Consider the following 16261-nt stretch of genomic DNA (forward strand, 5'->3'; position numbering starts at 1 on the left):
TACTTGTGGGATGAACCATACCTTTATAAAAATTTCTCAGATGGTATAATCCGCCGTTGCGTGTCTGAGGAAGAAACACAGCAAATCCTATGGCACTATCATGGCTCAGATTATGTTGGTCATTTTGGAGTGAGTGAACAGCCACCAAGGTTTTTCAGAGCGGCTTCTATTGGCCAACGCTCTTCAAGGACTCCCGAGAGTTTAGCCGCAACTGTGATAGTTGTCAACGTGCTGGAAATCTCCCTCAAAATCACGAGATGCCCCAACAAGGGATCTTGGAAATTGAGCTATTTAATGTGTGGGGCATAGACTTCATGGGACCTTTTCCACCCTCATATTCAAATACATACATCCTTGTGGTAGTAGACTATGTGTCTAAATGGGTTGAGGCAATCGTATCACCCACTAATGACACTCGAGTAGTAATGAAGTTCCTCCAAAAACACATTGTTAGCAGATTCAGTGTCCCAAGGACACTAATTAGTGATGGAGGCAGTCACTTTTGTAACAGACAACTCGACTCAATTCTGCAACATTATGGTATTCGCCACAGAGTGGCAACTCTCTACCATCCACAAATAAATGGATAAGCTGAAGTTTCCAACACGGAGCTTAAAAGAATCCTGGAGAGAACAGTGAGCACCTTTAGGAAGGACTGGGCAAGGAAGCTTGACGACACTTTCTCGGCGTATAGAATAGCTTTCAAGATCCCTATTGGAATGTCACCCTACCAGCTGGTCTATGGTAAGGCCTATCATCTGCCATTGGAACTGGAGCACAGGGCCTACTGGGCAACTAGATTCCTCAACTTTGATGCTAAGGCTGCAGGAGAAAAAAGGTTGCTCCAGTTAAATGAGTTGGATGAATTCTAACATGCTGCATTTGAAAATGCAAAAATCTACAAAAAAAAGGGCCAAGAAATAGCATGACAAAAAGATATCTTCCAGAGTCTTCGAGCCTGTCTAGAAGGTTTTACTCTTTAATTCCAAACTCAAGCTCTTCCCTGGGAAGCTCAAGTCAAGATGGACGGGACCTTTTATGGTCACTAATGTGTCACCTTATGGTCGTATAGAGCTCTAAAACAAACACTCTGATGATAGATTTATCGTGAATGGACAGAGAGTCAAGCATTACCTAGGGGATAAACTTGAGCAAGAAAGCTCTAAACTACTGCTAACAAGACAGTAGTGAGGTCAAGCTAATGACGGTAAAGAAAAGCTTGTTGGGAGGTAACCCAACCATGAGTAGAGTACTATTATTTTTATTTCTTTTGTTTATCTCCATTTTCTTTTATTTTAGTTGATTTCCATAGTTTTCCTTGCTTTTTGACGTATGTGATCATGTGCAGTACTCAGAACAGAGACAGAGACACTCGAGATGGAAAACAGAACACCTTGGGGAGAGTGCGTTGCTGGCGATGAACGCCAGACAAGGAGAAAGATGGGCGTTCAATGCCCATGGAGGAGCATTCCTGGCGTTGAACGCCAGAATAGGAGCATTCTGGGCGTTCAACACCCCATATGAAGCAGCTAAGGCCAAGTTTTTGGCCCCCAATGGGCGTTCAACATCCATTCTTGGCGTTGAACGCCAGGCAGAGGCAGGCACATAGACTCAAGTTTTGAAGCTTTCTCAGCCAGTGGACCCCACACAAACTCCACCTACCCCATAAGGGAACAGCAAGGACAACGTTTTCTTTGCTTGGGGACAAGCAAACTTTTTAAGTTTGGTGTTGCAAAGTAAGCTCTGGGTTTATGCTAAAGAAAGATGGATCATCTTCATCAGCAGCCACTATAACTGAGGTGGTTAAGTTTCATTATCCCTTTCTTTATCTTATTTCCTATTTTCTATTCTAACATTTACATGATCACAAGTAGTATTTTGTTCTTTTCTAGTTTTATTTACTTTTCTTTATTATGGTTATAAGATATCCTATGTATCTATCACCAAGCTTAAAAGAAAAATTTATTTGAGAAAGAAAGAGTAAGATACATAAGTTTTAAGTATATCATGAGTTATTCCAATTATCTAAGATGTGGTGGCCTTGCATTTATCTTCTGAATGTATGAGTTAACAGTGCATAATTGATATTGGAGTTGAGTATGTTGCCTCTTGAAGAACAATGAATTTAGAGATGTATTATTGATTCTCTGAAAAATAAGAAAATATTGATTCTTGAAGTAAGAAAAAGCAGTAAAAAAAGGAGAAAAATAAAAAGAAAAAAAAAACAAAGCTCAAAAGAAAATTCAAAAGAGCAAGGATCCAATGCTTTGAGCATCAATGGTTAGGAGGGTCGAAAATTGGCCTAAAAAGCTCAAATAAGTTGCTATCCCTAACTATATGCTTGTGGTGTAAAGGTGTTAAGTAAAAAGCTTGAGATTGAGCAATTAAAGTCGTGATCCAAAGCAAAAGAGTACGCTTAAGAACTCTGGGTACCACTGACTGGGAATTTAAGCAAAGCTAAATTTGAATCCAAAGGGTTCCCCCAGGCCCCAGTTAAATGCCTGTGGCATTTATGTATCCGGTGGTACTACGGGAAAATAAAATGCTTAGAGTCCCGGTAAGGCTCAAGAAGGTGCAATGCACCCAAAGAAGCTGTGTTCAAGAATCAAGAAGAGCTAAACTAAGAGAATCAATAATATCATCCAGAATCTAGTTCTGAGAGATGTCAATATTTCTGAACTTCAAAGAAAAATGATGTGCCAAAACTGTTCAGAAGTAAAGAGTTATTAGCCCCACTCAATATTTGGAACTGAGCTTCATTGACAACTTTGAGATTTATTGTATCTTTCTCTTCTTTTTAGTCCTACTTGTTTTTGGTTTCTTGAGGACAAGCAACAATCTAAGTTTGGTGTTCTGATGAGTGGATATTTTATACGCTTTTTTATGCTATTTTCATAGTGTTTTTAGTATATTTTGTTAAGTTTTATTACGTTTTGGTAGGTTTTAGTGCAAAATTCACTTTTTGGATACTACTTTGAGCTTTTGTGTTTTTCTTATGATTTTAGGTGATATTTAGGTGAAATTGGCAAGTTTTGGCAAAGTCTGATTCAGAGGCGAAGAAAGAAGCGTAGATGTTGTTAGAACCTGACCTCCATGCATTTCTGGAGCTACAGAAGTTCAATTGACGTGCTCTCAACGGCGTTGGAAAGCTAACTTCCAAGGCTTTCCAGCAATATATAATCGTCTATATTTTTCTTTGGATTGGATGGCCCAAAATGGGTGTTGAACGCCCAACTTACCCTCTTTCTAGCGTTCAACGCCCATGAGGGACTAAAGCCAGTGTTGAACGCCCAAACCCAGTGTTCAACGCCACCAAGGGGGCTCAAGGCAGCACATTTACCCCCTAGTGGGCATTGACAAGTTGGATGCCAAGCTCAACCCAAACACTCACCAAGTGGGCCCAGAAGTGGATTTTCGCACATTTAGCTTAGTTTATTTCATTTTGTAATTTTTAATTATTATTAATAACTTTTTAGGTCCAGTTATTAGTATATATCTAACAAGGATCACCCTTGTTAGAGGACTTTTGACACTTTACACGTTTTTCATAGTATTTTGTACATTATGAGCGGCTAAACCTCCTAGGTTAAGGATAGGAGCTCTGCTCATTCCTATGGATTAATATCATTAATTTTCTACTTTAATATATGTTTGATTTCATTCTATGATGCATTTTCGTCCTTCATCCTTATGAATCTGCGGTGGAACTGGCGTATGACCCCTTATTCTACATGAGTTCTTGCGAGTCCTTGGCGGGATAGTATTGAGCTACAGCTTGAGAATGCATCACAGATTCCAATAGAGTATCTGGGCTAATTGGGATATGTGACATAAAATCCTGTTAGTCATGGGTAATTGAGGTTTTTTTGGCGCTAAAGCTAGAATCATAGAGCTTCATTCTCCGATCCGAAAGATCCGACCTTGTCTGTGGCATTTTTAGTAGGTTTATCAGAGATTGAATTGCGTGAGCTTCACCCTCGTTCAGATCAATTGACCATTGGCGTGGCGTTTGATGTGGATCAGAAGAGATTAATGACCACTGACCCTGGCTTTAATCACTTACAGCTTTGCCATTGAATAGATCACTCATTGTTAAAGTAGTCAGTAAAGAGTATTAATACGGAAGAACAAGCATCTCTGAGGCCTTAACTGTGTTCTTATCATTGTTTCTACATCAAGTTGGTATTGCCTTCATTCTTATTTTGTTTCATGCGTTTAAACAACAACTAGCCTTTTCTATTCGCTTGACTATGATCTGCGAGAGAACCATTGCTTGCTCAATCCGACAGTTCTCATGGGATCGACCCTCACTCAGCTGAGGTATTACTATGATCTGCATGAGTTTCGAATTTTGCGCACCAGGCTCAGATCACTTTCTTGACTAGTGATCGTGCTCCTAAGTGATTTCTACATTTGCCATTGAAAGAGCTGGAGATTGATGGTTTAGAGGTCATAGTAAACTCTTGTTGTAAGTATAGTTACTAAACCAAGCAATCAACCTTTCTTACGAACGTTTTGGTTGTCACAAGTAACAAACCCCTAAATAAATTGATAACTGAAGTATTCAAACCTCGGGTCGTCTTCTCAAGGAACTGCATGGAAGTATGTTCTTATTATTGGTTATGGAGATTGTAAATTGGGGTTTTGAGAATGAGGAGTGAATAGTTTAATTAAACTGAAATACCTCAAATAACATTAATTCAAAGATGTAATCTGTAACATGGAAGAATTCATAAGCCAAATAGGCAACATAACTAATATAAGCATTAAAGTATCTGAAAGTAAGAGATAAATATAAAGTAAAAGAACATTGAAACCTGGGATTGAGAGTCACTCCTAAAACTAAGAAAAATCCTAAATCCTAATCCTAAGAGAGAGGAGAGAATCTCCCTCTCAAAACTAAATCTAAATCATGAAAACTAACTAAAAGTGGTGTCTCCCTTTGAATGGATGCATTCCCCCACTTCATAACCTCTGGTCTATGCCTTTTGGACTTGGATTTGGGTCAAAAAGGGCTTCAGAATTCGCTGGGAGCGTTTTCTGCAATTTCTAATGCGTGGCCTCTGTCACGCGTCCGCGTGGGTCATGCGGTCGCGTCATTCGGAGTTTTCCTTGCCATGCGGTCGCGTCAGTCATGCGACCGCGTCATATGTGTTCTGCTTAAGGCGCACGGTCGCGTCAGTTATGCGGCCGCATCGCTGCTTCTTCGCGCTTGGCATGCGTCCGCGTTGCCCATACGATCGCGTGGATGCCAGTTTCTTCACAAACTCTGTTTTATGCTTTCCTTCCATTTTTGTATATTTCCTTTCCATCCTTTAAGTCATTCCTGCCTTAGAAGATCTGAAACTACTCAACAAACTAATCACGGCATCGAATGGAAATAAAGGTAATTAAAATAATTAATTTTAAAGCATAGGAAACATGTTTTTCACATACATCACATAATAAGGAAGGAAAAGTAAAATCATGCAAATAATATGAACAAGTGGGTGAAGGATTGAATAAATCACTCAGATTAAGCACAAAATATATTATAAAATATGAGTTTATCAACCTCCCCACACTTAAACAATAGCATGTCCTCATGCTAAGTCCAAGAGTAATGTTAGGTTAAAGTGGTGAAATGCCATGCAATGCAATCTAATCTAAATACAACTACCTAGATGCATCATGCAATTCTAATTTTTATTCACTTGTATATAAAGCTTGCATGTAGTTGAATTAATTCACATTCTCAAGGAGAGAAAAACATTTTATAAACTTGCAAGACAATTAATAATTTCAGCAAAGATATATGTTAATGAGCTATTGAACCCTCACTGGATTTTGTGTTTACTCTCTAGTCACTCAGTGTTTATTGGGTTAATCACTCTATTCTTCTTTTTATCCTTACTTTCTATAACTTTGTTCTTCATCTAACCAATCAACAATTATAGAATATAGACATACCAAAAATCATGAGGTCTTTAGTTAAGGTTGTAATGGGGCCAAGGTAAAGGTAAGGGTATATGTATAAGGCTAAGTGAGCTATTAAGTGAATCCTTAATTAGTCTAAGATCTCACCTAACATACATACTTTCTAAAGCAAAGCTTCTTTACCTATTCTCCCATAATTTCCCACTTTTGATGTTACATGCTCATGTTTCAATGTTTATTATTTTTATCCCATATGCATTGCTTTATTTCACATTTTGGGAATTCTTTTGTGTTCCCTTTATTCAACTATTGAAAAAATAACACTTTTTTTTAATGCACATGGTAATTCAATTATTTTGATTTCACATGAGTATACTTCCCAAAACTTTTATTTTGAATTATTTTATTCTTTTCAACTTTTCTACCTTTTGTTTTTATCATCCATGTTCCCAATAGGTTTTCCCACATTTAAACCCTACACAATTTCTATCTTAAGCTAACCAAGGATTCAACTTGGGATTTTTATTTTATTTTTCTGCTTAAGGCTAGTAATGTGGTTTATAGAATAAAAGGGGATTTAAAGGCTCAAGGGGGCTAACAAGGGTGATGTAAAAGGTAGGCTATTTTGGGATAAGTGAGCTAAAATCAAATAGTGGCCTCAATCACTCTCTTGGTATGTATTTCTATTCTATAATCGGACATATAGATTAAAACAAAATAAAGAACATCAGAATAAAAAAAGGAGGGCAGAACACACAAGAATAAAATATTATGGTTTGAATGTAACCATACAATTAAGCACAAAACTCACAGGCTGTGTGTTCTCTAGCTCAAAAATCATTTATCACTTATGTATGTCATGCAGGTTTAGTTAAAAATTCCCATTATTCTCAATGTAAAACTTATATTGAATGGCTTTAAAGTTCTAGTGTTTCTCCTTGATGAAATGTTGTTAACTAACTAACATGTAATGCTATATATACAAGGTGTGTGGATTATTTCTATTGTGTTCAAGTTCTTAGTTTACTTCCTTTTTATATTTTCAATTTAAACTAAGCTATCTTATGCTAAAAAGGGTAAACTATACTAATTAATCCACAATTTCTATAACTAATAAGTTAGAATTGTTACTAAGACTAAATGGCTAAAATATGAAATAAAGTGCAACATAGAATAAATACATAAAATAGTAATATATATAAGTACTAAGAAAATAAAAATAAAAATAAAGAGAAAAATACAGAAAAGTAGCAAAATAAATAAAAAGAGTATGTAGTGGTTCACCAAAAAAAAAAACGCCAGAGATGGTGACCTCCCCACACTTAAAATGTAGCATCGTCCCCGATGCTCACTCAAGCAGGGTGTGAAGGGGTGTCATCACTGGAAGGGTGGGTAGCTGGAGTCTCTGTGGTGGTGGTCTGAGGATCTGCCTGCTGCAGAGGAGGTGCTGACTGAAGAGGGATCTCGGGGTCTACAGCCTGAATCTGAGGCGGAGCCTCCTGATGTGATGTTGCCTGCTGGGTGCCTGCCTGCTCTGCCTCGCTCTGTGGATGGGTCTCTGCCTCGTGAGCATCTGCCTCCTCCTCAGATGCCTCGGATGGTGTGTCAGGCTCGGAGGAGATGTCGCCAGAGCGTATCATCAGCTTCAGGTGCTCATAGCGTCGCGTGTTGCGACGCTCCATCTAGTCAAGTCGTCGAAACAGGCGGTACACTAGATGATAGATGGGCTCTGGGGCAGGTGGAGGTACAGTGGTGGTGGCAAGGGTAGCTGTGGAAGAAGAGGGGCCGGCAGATGGTGTGGTTGTGTCAGCAGTAGCCGTGAGGAAAGGAGGTCTGTAGCCCAAAGCCAGAAAGTTCCTGCTGTGAGGGATAATCTTCTTGCATTCTGCAGCAGGTGGCTTTTCATCAGCATCCTCCCAAGGCACGGCAGCTCGACGGCCTAGCTGTGTAACCAAATAGGGAAAGGGAAGAGTGCCTCGGATGTGGACCCTGGCCATATAGTACCAGATAAAGCGTGGCAGGTACAGATCCTTACCCTCCATCACACACCAAAGGAGGGTGATCATAGCGGCTGGTATCTTAGTCTCGTGAGTACTCTGCATAATGAAGTTGCTAAGTATCTGATGCCATAGCCGAGCCTCATCATTCAGGTAAATCCGCTTGATTCCCTTTGGCATGGTAGTGTTCTGACCCATAATCCAAGGAACGGTCGGGTCAAGGGCTATCCGGGCCTTGACTGCATCTCAATCAAATTTCATGAAGCACATATCTTCCTCAGCTTTCTGATAACCATCCAGCTGATTAGTTTTAGGCAGAAGCTTCAGAACATCTTTAATGGCCTCTTCAGTAACCAGAATCTACTTTCCTCTAAGGTTCACTGCATCTAGGGAGGTTTTGAAGTAATTGCAGTAGAATTCCCTAACCCAAGATGCGTTGACCTCAGTCAGGGGTCTTTCCAGGAAGAACGTGCCTCTTTGTTTGATCTGGTCAGAGGTGTATTGCTGGAGTTCTTCTGGGATCTTCAAAGTTCTCTCCAGGTATAGGTTCCTGGAGGCTGCAAACACTAGATACCTCAGCTCATAGTATCGGTTTGCAAACTTTACTGGATCAGTAGCAGGGATTAGCTGGTCAGCCTTCTCCTGTGGGGTAAAATTTTTCTCCTGCAAGGAGGCATCATGCATGAGATCTATGATAGACATAGAGGCTTCTCCTCTTTTCCGTTTGCCAGTTGTTGCCTTTCCTTTCCTTTCCCTTTTCTGTGGGAGTCCGACATCCTGAAAAACAGAATTCAAGGATATAATAAAAAAAGAAAAACAAGGAGGCAATTAACAAAAGAAGCACACAGTGAGGTGGCTGGGGATGACACGCGATCGTGGGGCACGCGGTCGCGTGGCTGGGACGAAAATGTGGTTGACGCGATCGCGTGGGTGACGCGATCGCGTGGAGGGCAAAAAGAGTAAATGACGCGATCGCCTGGGGCATGCGATCGCGTCGCTGGAATTTGTGCTAAACGCACGAATCCAGCGTCGTTTCAGCGCAACTCTCTGTCTCCTTTTGGGGTGTTGTGTAATCCTATGCGACTCGATCGCGTCGCTCACGCTATCGCGTGGGATTGAGGTTGTGCAAGTGACGCGATCGCGTCAGGGACGCGATCGCGTGGGCATTTTGTGCGAAACACACAATGGTCGCACGATTCCAGCCTAACTTTCTGGACGTTGGATCTTTACGCCGATCTCCAGGTCACGCCGCCGCGTGGATGACGTGCTCGCGTGGGAAGTGTTTTTCGCAATGTGACGCGATCGCATGAATGATGCGGTCGCGTCGCGCAGCCCTTTTTTTTAACTGTATACAGAATGCAAATATGAATGCGATGCAAAACTCCAGGTTCAATATAATAAAATAAAATAAAACTTGAAAGCAATTAAAACTAAATAAAAATTGAAGAAGGAATGATCATACCATGGTGGGTTGTCTCCCACCTAGCACTTTTAGTTAAAGTCCTTAAGTTGGACGTTGGATGAGCTTCCTGTTATGGCAGCTTATGCTTAAATTCATCCAAAAATTTCCACCAATACTTGGAATACCAATAGCCTCCGGGGTCCCAAACTAGGCATGTGAAGCTTCTGAGCAGCTTCAAACAGATTGTCAGGCTCCCGGGATGACGAATGTCAGCATAGATTCCAGGATCCCAAACTTTGCTTTTAGATCTGCCTTCGTCTTGATGTATACTTTTCCATCTAGGCGGTTTAGAAAGTAGATTCTCACTAGGATAACCAAACGTTTTCCGAGATCCATCTGATTGATCATGATGCCAATCCGTGCACTTCAAGTTGAAGCGTGGAACCTTATTGAACCTTGTGCACCAGCTCTGAGTACGAGCCATTTCCTGCTTACTCTTAAAGCTCAATCCTCTTTAGCATCAATTGTAACATCCTGGACAGAATGCTCCACAACCTTGGATTCCCATGGAGGTTCAGCGTCTCCTAAGTCTTCAACCAACTCTTCTTCTTCAATAATGACAGCTTCTTCAACTTGTTCCAGTACGAAGCCATGCTCTGTCTTGTCCACTAGAGTTTCTAGTATCTCCTTCATACTACGTTCTTCGTTAGATTATCCACATGGGGCTGTGGGAGGTCCTTGAATGTTCGAACGCCTAGAAGATAATTGACTTACTGCTTGCTCCAGTTGATGAAGGGTGGTTTGAAGTCGATTTACTGTTTCCTTGAGGCGAACCTCTGATTCGTGGGGTGATAGATTTGGATATGGCACAGGAGGAAGTGGTGGTGTTTGGGAGTGATCGGATTGGAACTGGGGTAAATGAGGATCATACGGTGGTGAATGGTGAAAAGGAGCTTGTGAGTGTGGTGGTTCGAAGTTACGTTGAGAGGATGGCCTATAAGCACAGGGTGGGGCTTGTTGGTAATTACAAGATTGTCCACCATGTCTATTTGCTTGGTATGCATTGTAGGATGGTCTTTGTCCATGATATCTTAGAGGGTGTTGTTGCCTAAAGGGTTGATCAGATCCTCTTGGCTCCATCCATCTTTGATTGTTCTGACCTTGATGCATGTTCCTGTTATAACTTCCATTCCTTTCAATAACATTAGAACCAAACTCAAAGCAATAGGGGTGAGAATTCATAGTAGCTAAAAAAAGAAATAAAGAGGAGAAAAATAAAGACAAATAAACAAGTAAAAGAAAAATATTTACAATAACCAATAATAAGGCACACGATTGCAATTCCCCAGCAACGGCGCCATTTTGAAAGAGCTGGAGATTGATGGTTTAGAGGTCATAGTAAACTCTCGTTGTAAGTATAGTTACTAAACCAAGTAATCAACCTTTCTTACAAACGTTTTGGTTGTCACAAGTAACAAACCCCTAAATAAATTGATAACCGAAGTATTCAAACCTCGGGTCGTCTTCTCAAGGAACTACAGGGAAGTATGTTCTTATTATTGGTTATGGAGATTGTAAATTGGGGTTTTGAGAATGAGGAGTGAATAGTTTAATCATCAATTAAAGTAAATGAAGAGCAAGTAATTTAAATGGCAAGTAAAATAAATAAATGACTGTAAATAAATAAATAACTGTAAAATAAACTTTTGGCAAGGTATGAGAAATTAGAGGTCCTATCCTAGCTATCCTTATCAATGATGATGAGAATTGAATCTTAATTCCACTTTGTTAACCTTTACTAAGATAAAGAAAGGTCAAGGGATTAATTGGTTTGATCTTCGAATCCTGTTTATTTCCTAAGAAAAGATTGGGATTATTGAAGTTCAGTTTAATTAACAAAGATAGCAATTATCAATCATGTTTGAGTTTGATAACTCCTGAGTTACTGATTTCTTAACCAAGACCAAAAGGGAGAAAAGTAAATCTGCTGGAATAAAAATGTCTTCATATGGGAATAACAATAATGTAAATAAAAGAAAGCAATATTAAACTGAAATACCTCAAATAACATTAATTCAAAGATGTAATCTGTAACATGGAAGAATTCATAAGCCAAATAGGCAACATAACTAATATAAGCATTAAAGTATCTGAAAGTAAGAGATAAATATAAAGTAAAAGAACATTGAAACCTGGGATTGAGAGTCACTCCTAAAACTAAGAGAAATCCTAAATCCTAATCCTAAGAGAGAGGAGAGAATCTCCCTCTCAAAACTAAATCTAAATCATGAAAACGAACTAAAAGTGGTGTCTCCCTTTGAATGGATGCATTCCCCCACTTCATAACCTCTGGTGTATGCCTTCTGAACTTGGATTTGGGCCAAAAAGGGCTTCAGAATTTGCTGGGAGCGTTTTCTGCAATTTCTGGTGCGTGGCCTCTGTCACGCGTCCGCGTGGGTCACGCGGTCGCGTCATTCGGAGTTTTCCTTGCCATGCGGTCGCGTCAGTCATGCGGCCGCGTCGCTGCTTCTTCGCACTTGGCATGCGTCTGCGAGGCCCATGCGATCGCGTGGATGCCAGTTTCTTCACAAACTCCGTTTTATGCTTTACTTCCATTTTTGTATGTTTCCTTTCCATCCTTTAAGTCTTTCCTGTCTTAGAAGATCTAAAACTACTCAACAAACTAATCACGGCATCGAATGGAAATAAAGGTAATTAAAATAATTAATTTTAAAGCATAGGAAACATGTTTTTTACATACATCACATAATAAGGAATCGAAAGTAAAACCATGCAAATAATATGAATAAGTGGGTGAAGGATTGAATAAATCACTCAGATTAAGCACAAAATATATCATAAAATATGTGTTTATCAGCCATTATGAACTTATTTTAAAACCTCCTTAGTCTTGGAGGTCGGGACACACTTTAATATAGGTGTGAATATTCCTCTTTTGTAGAGAACGTTGTGGACCATGGTACAGTTTTGTGCTTCCATTATGAACCTCCTTGCTTCCCTTTCTTCTCGCAGAATAATATCGAATTTAAGATATTTGATTCTAGGGGTCATCTATCCTAGGTTTTGGTTGGATATGGTCATTGTTCCTGAGTTGTCATCTTCTTTTACTATTGATGGTGTGTAAAGAGTTTCCTAGATCAGGATTCTATTGTTGCCCCTTGACTTGGTGCTGGCTAATTTAAAGAGGGTATAAGCTCGGATATTGGTTTCCCGACCTATATGTTGGACCTCTTTTTTCAACAACTGAGTTAACTGTTCTCGTGCTTCTTCCAGGTATTTCTTTATGTTGGGATCTTTACCTTGATAAGTCTCATTAACTTGGGAGGTTATCACTTGAGCGTCAATAAACACGATCTGTCTTTCTGCTTTGACTTCTTTAGCCAGCAAGACTTCATATTCTGCTTGATTGTTAGAAGCAGGGAACTCAAACTGAAATGATAGTTCAATCCAAGTTCCTTTTTCATTTTCTAGAATAACTCCTACTCCACTTCCAGCTTTATTGGATGATCCATCCACATATAGACTCCATGTTGTAGTATTTCCCTGACCTTCAGTGTATTTGGCCACAAAGTCGGCCAGATACTAGGATATGATTGTTGTCTAAATTTCATATTTTAAGTCAAATTCAGACAATTCTATAGCCCATTGTAGCATCCTTCCTAAAATGTCCGTCTTCTGTAGAATATGCTTCATGGGTTGATTAGTTTGGACCTTTATAGTGTGATCTTAGAAATAAGGTCTGAGCCTTTTGGAAGTGATGATAAAGGCATATGCGAACTTCTCTATCTTTTGATAGTTTAGTTCTACCCCCTACAGAGCTTTGCCTACAAAGTAGATGGGTTGTTGTACATGTTCATCTTTTTGGACTAAGGCTGAGACTATAACCTTGCTTGCAACTGCTAGGTAGAGAATGAGCTCCTCTCTCTTGGGACAGGTCGGGTAAGGATTGGAGGTTGGCTCAGGAATGTTTTAAAGTTTTCGATGCCTTGTTCGCATTCCTGAGTCCATTCAAATTGGTTCTCTGTTTTGAGTATTGAGAACAAGGGTAGAGACTTCAGGGCTGATCCTACTAGGAACCTAGGTAAAGCTGCTAACCTTCCATTTAGTTGTTGGACTTCCTTGAGGTAAGCCAGGCTTTTCATCTCTAATACTACTGTGTATTTATCTGGGTTAGCCTCAGTACCTGTTTGAGTGAGCAGGAAGTCTAAGAACATTCCGGCCTCTACTGCAAAGGTGCACTTGAAGGATTAAGCCTCATCCCGTGCTTCCTTATTGTGGTAAATACCTCGGCTAGGTCAGACAACAGATTGAGGTCATGTTTTTTTCTTGACACGCATGTCGTCCATATACACTTCCATCAGTTTTCCAAGGTGAGATAAAAACACCTTGTTCATCAATCGTTGATATGTGGCTCCAGCATTTTTCAATCTAAAAGGCATTACTTCATAAAAAAAGTTAGCTTTTGGAGTGATAAAAAAGGTCTTCTCTTAATCTGACTTGTACATCGAGATTTGATTGTATCCCGAGTATGCGTCCATAGAGGACAAATATTTCTACCCTGAAGCTAACTCAACCAAGGCATCAATGCTTGGAAGAGGATATGGTTCCTTGGGACAAGTGACGTCAGGATTTTTGCTAGTAAAGAATTTAGAAAAATAGTCGCGTTGTAGATATAGTTTCTAAACCAATAGAAATCCCTTCGTACAAACGTTTTGGTTGTCACAAGTAACAAACCCCTTTAAATTTGATAACCGAGTATTTAAACCTCGGGTCGTCTTCTCAAGGAACTGCAGGGAAGTATGTTCTTATTATTGGTTATGAGGATTATAAATTGGGGTTTTGAAGGTGGGGAGCAAGTAATTTAAATTGCAATTAAAATAAGTAAAAGACTGTAAAATAAATAAATGACTGTAAAACACACTTTTGGCAAGGTATGAGAAATTGGAAGTTCTATCCTAGTTATCCTTATCAATGATGATGAAAATTGAATCTTAATTCAACTTAGTTAACCTTTGCTAGAGCAAGGGAAGGTCAAGTGGCTAATTAGTTAGATCCTCAAATCCTAGTTAATCCTTAAGGAAAGATTGGGATTATTGAAGTTCAATTCAATTTAGCAAAGATAGCGATTATCAATCATGTTGAGTTTGATAACTCCTGAGTTACTAATTTCTTAACCAAGACCAAAAGCGGAAAAGTAAATCTACTGGAATAAAAATGTCTTCAGATTGGGGATAAAAGTAACATAAATAAAAGAAACAATTGTAAACTGAAATACCTCAAATAACATTAATTCAAAAGAGTAATCTGTAACATAGAAGAATTCATAAATTAAATTGAAAAGATAAATAAAAAGGAATGTTGAACCTGATAGAAAGATATAATCCTGAAAGCGCATAAAATCCTAAATCTAAATCCTAATCCTAAAGAGAGAGGAGAGAACCTCTCTCAAAACTACACCTAATTCATGAAAACTAACTAATTGGAGACTCTCCTTTCTGAATGGATGCATTCCCCCACTTCATAACCTCTGATCTGTGCCTTCTGGACTTGGATTTGGGCCAAAAAGGGCTTCAGAAATCGCTGGGAGCATTTTCTGTAATTTCTGGTGTGTGGCCTCTGTCACGTGGCCGCGTGGGTCACACGGTCGCGTCAATTGGAGTTTTCCTTTTCACGCGGTCACATCAGTCATGCGTCCGCGTCATATGGTTTTCGCTTAAGGGGCGCAGTCGCGTCAATCATGCGGTCGCGTCACTGCCATTTTGCGCTGGCACGCGGCCGCGTCGCCCATGCGATCGCGTCGTTGCCAGTTTCTTCAAAAACTCCGTTTTATGCTTTCCTTCCAATTTTGGATGTTTCCTTTCCATCCTTTAAGTCATTCCTACCTTAGAAGATCTGAAACTACTCAACACACGAATCACGGTATCAAATGGAAATAAAGGGTAATCAAAATAATTATTTTTAAGCATAGGAAACATGTTTTTCACATACATCACATAATAAGGAAGGGAAAGTAAAACCATGCAATTAATATGAATAAGTGGGTGAAGGATTGAATAAATCACTCAAATTAAGCACAAAATATATCATAAAATATGGGTTTATCAACCTCCCCACACTTAAACAATAGCATGTCCTCATGCTAAGTCCAAGATAAAGAGTAAGGTAAGGTTAAAGTGGTGGAATCTCATGCAATGCAATCTACTCTAAATGCAACTACCTACATGCATCATGCAATTCTTAATTGTTATTTACTTGTATATAAAGCTTACATGCAGTTGAATTAATTCACATTCTCAAGGAATTACATATATATAGCCAAACCTTAGATAATGATAAAGCACTTTTACAATTGAGATAGGAGAGAAAAATATTTTGTAAACTTGCAAGACAATTAATAATTCAAGCAGAGATATATGTTAATGAGCTATTGAACCCTCACTGGATTTTGTGTTTACTCTCTAGTCACTCAGTGTTTATTGGGTTAATCACTCTATTCTTCTTTTTATCCTTTCTTTCTACAACTTTGTTCTTCATCTAACCAATCAACAATTATAGAATATAGGCATACAAAAGTCATGAGGTCTTTAATTAAGGTTGTAATGGGGCCAAGGTAAAGGTAAGGGTATATGTATAAGGCTAAGTGAGCTAATTGAGCAAATCCTTGATTAGTCTAAGATCTCACCTAACATACATACTTTGTAAAGTAAAGCTTCTTTACCTATTTTACCCATATTTTCCCACTTTTGATGTTACATGCTCATGCATTAGTTTTAATTTTGTCCCATGTGCATTGCTTTATTTTGCATGTGGGGAATTCTTTTGTATCCCCTTTATTTAAATACTAAAAAATAAATTTTTTTTAATGCACATGGTAATTCAATTATTTTGATTTCACATGAGCATGCTTCCCAAAAATTTATAATTT

This window comes from Arachis ipaensis, chromosome B09 (assembly GCF_000816755.2).
Source record: "Arachis ipaensis cultivar K30076 chromosome B09, Araip1.1, whole genome shotgun sequence".
Taxonomy (NCBI): Eukaryota; Viridiplantae; Streptophyta; class Magnoliopsida; order Fabales; family Fabaceae; genus Arachis; species Arachis ipaensis.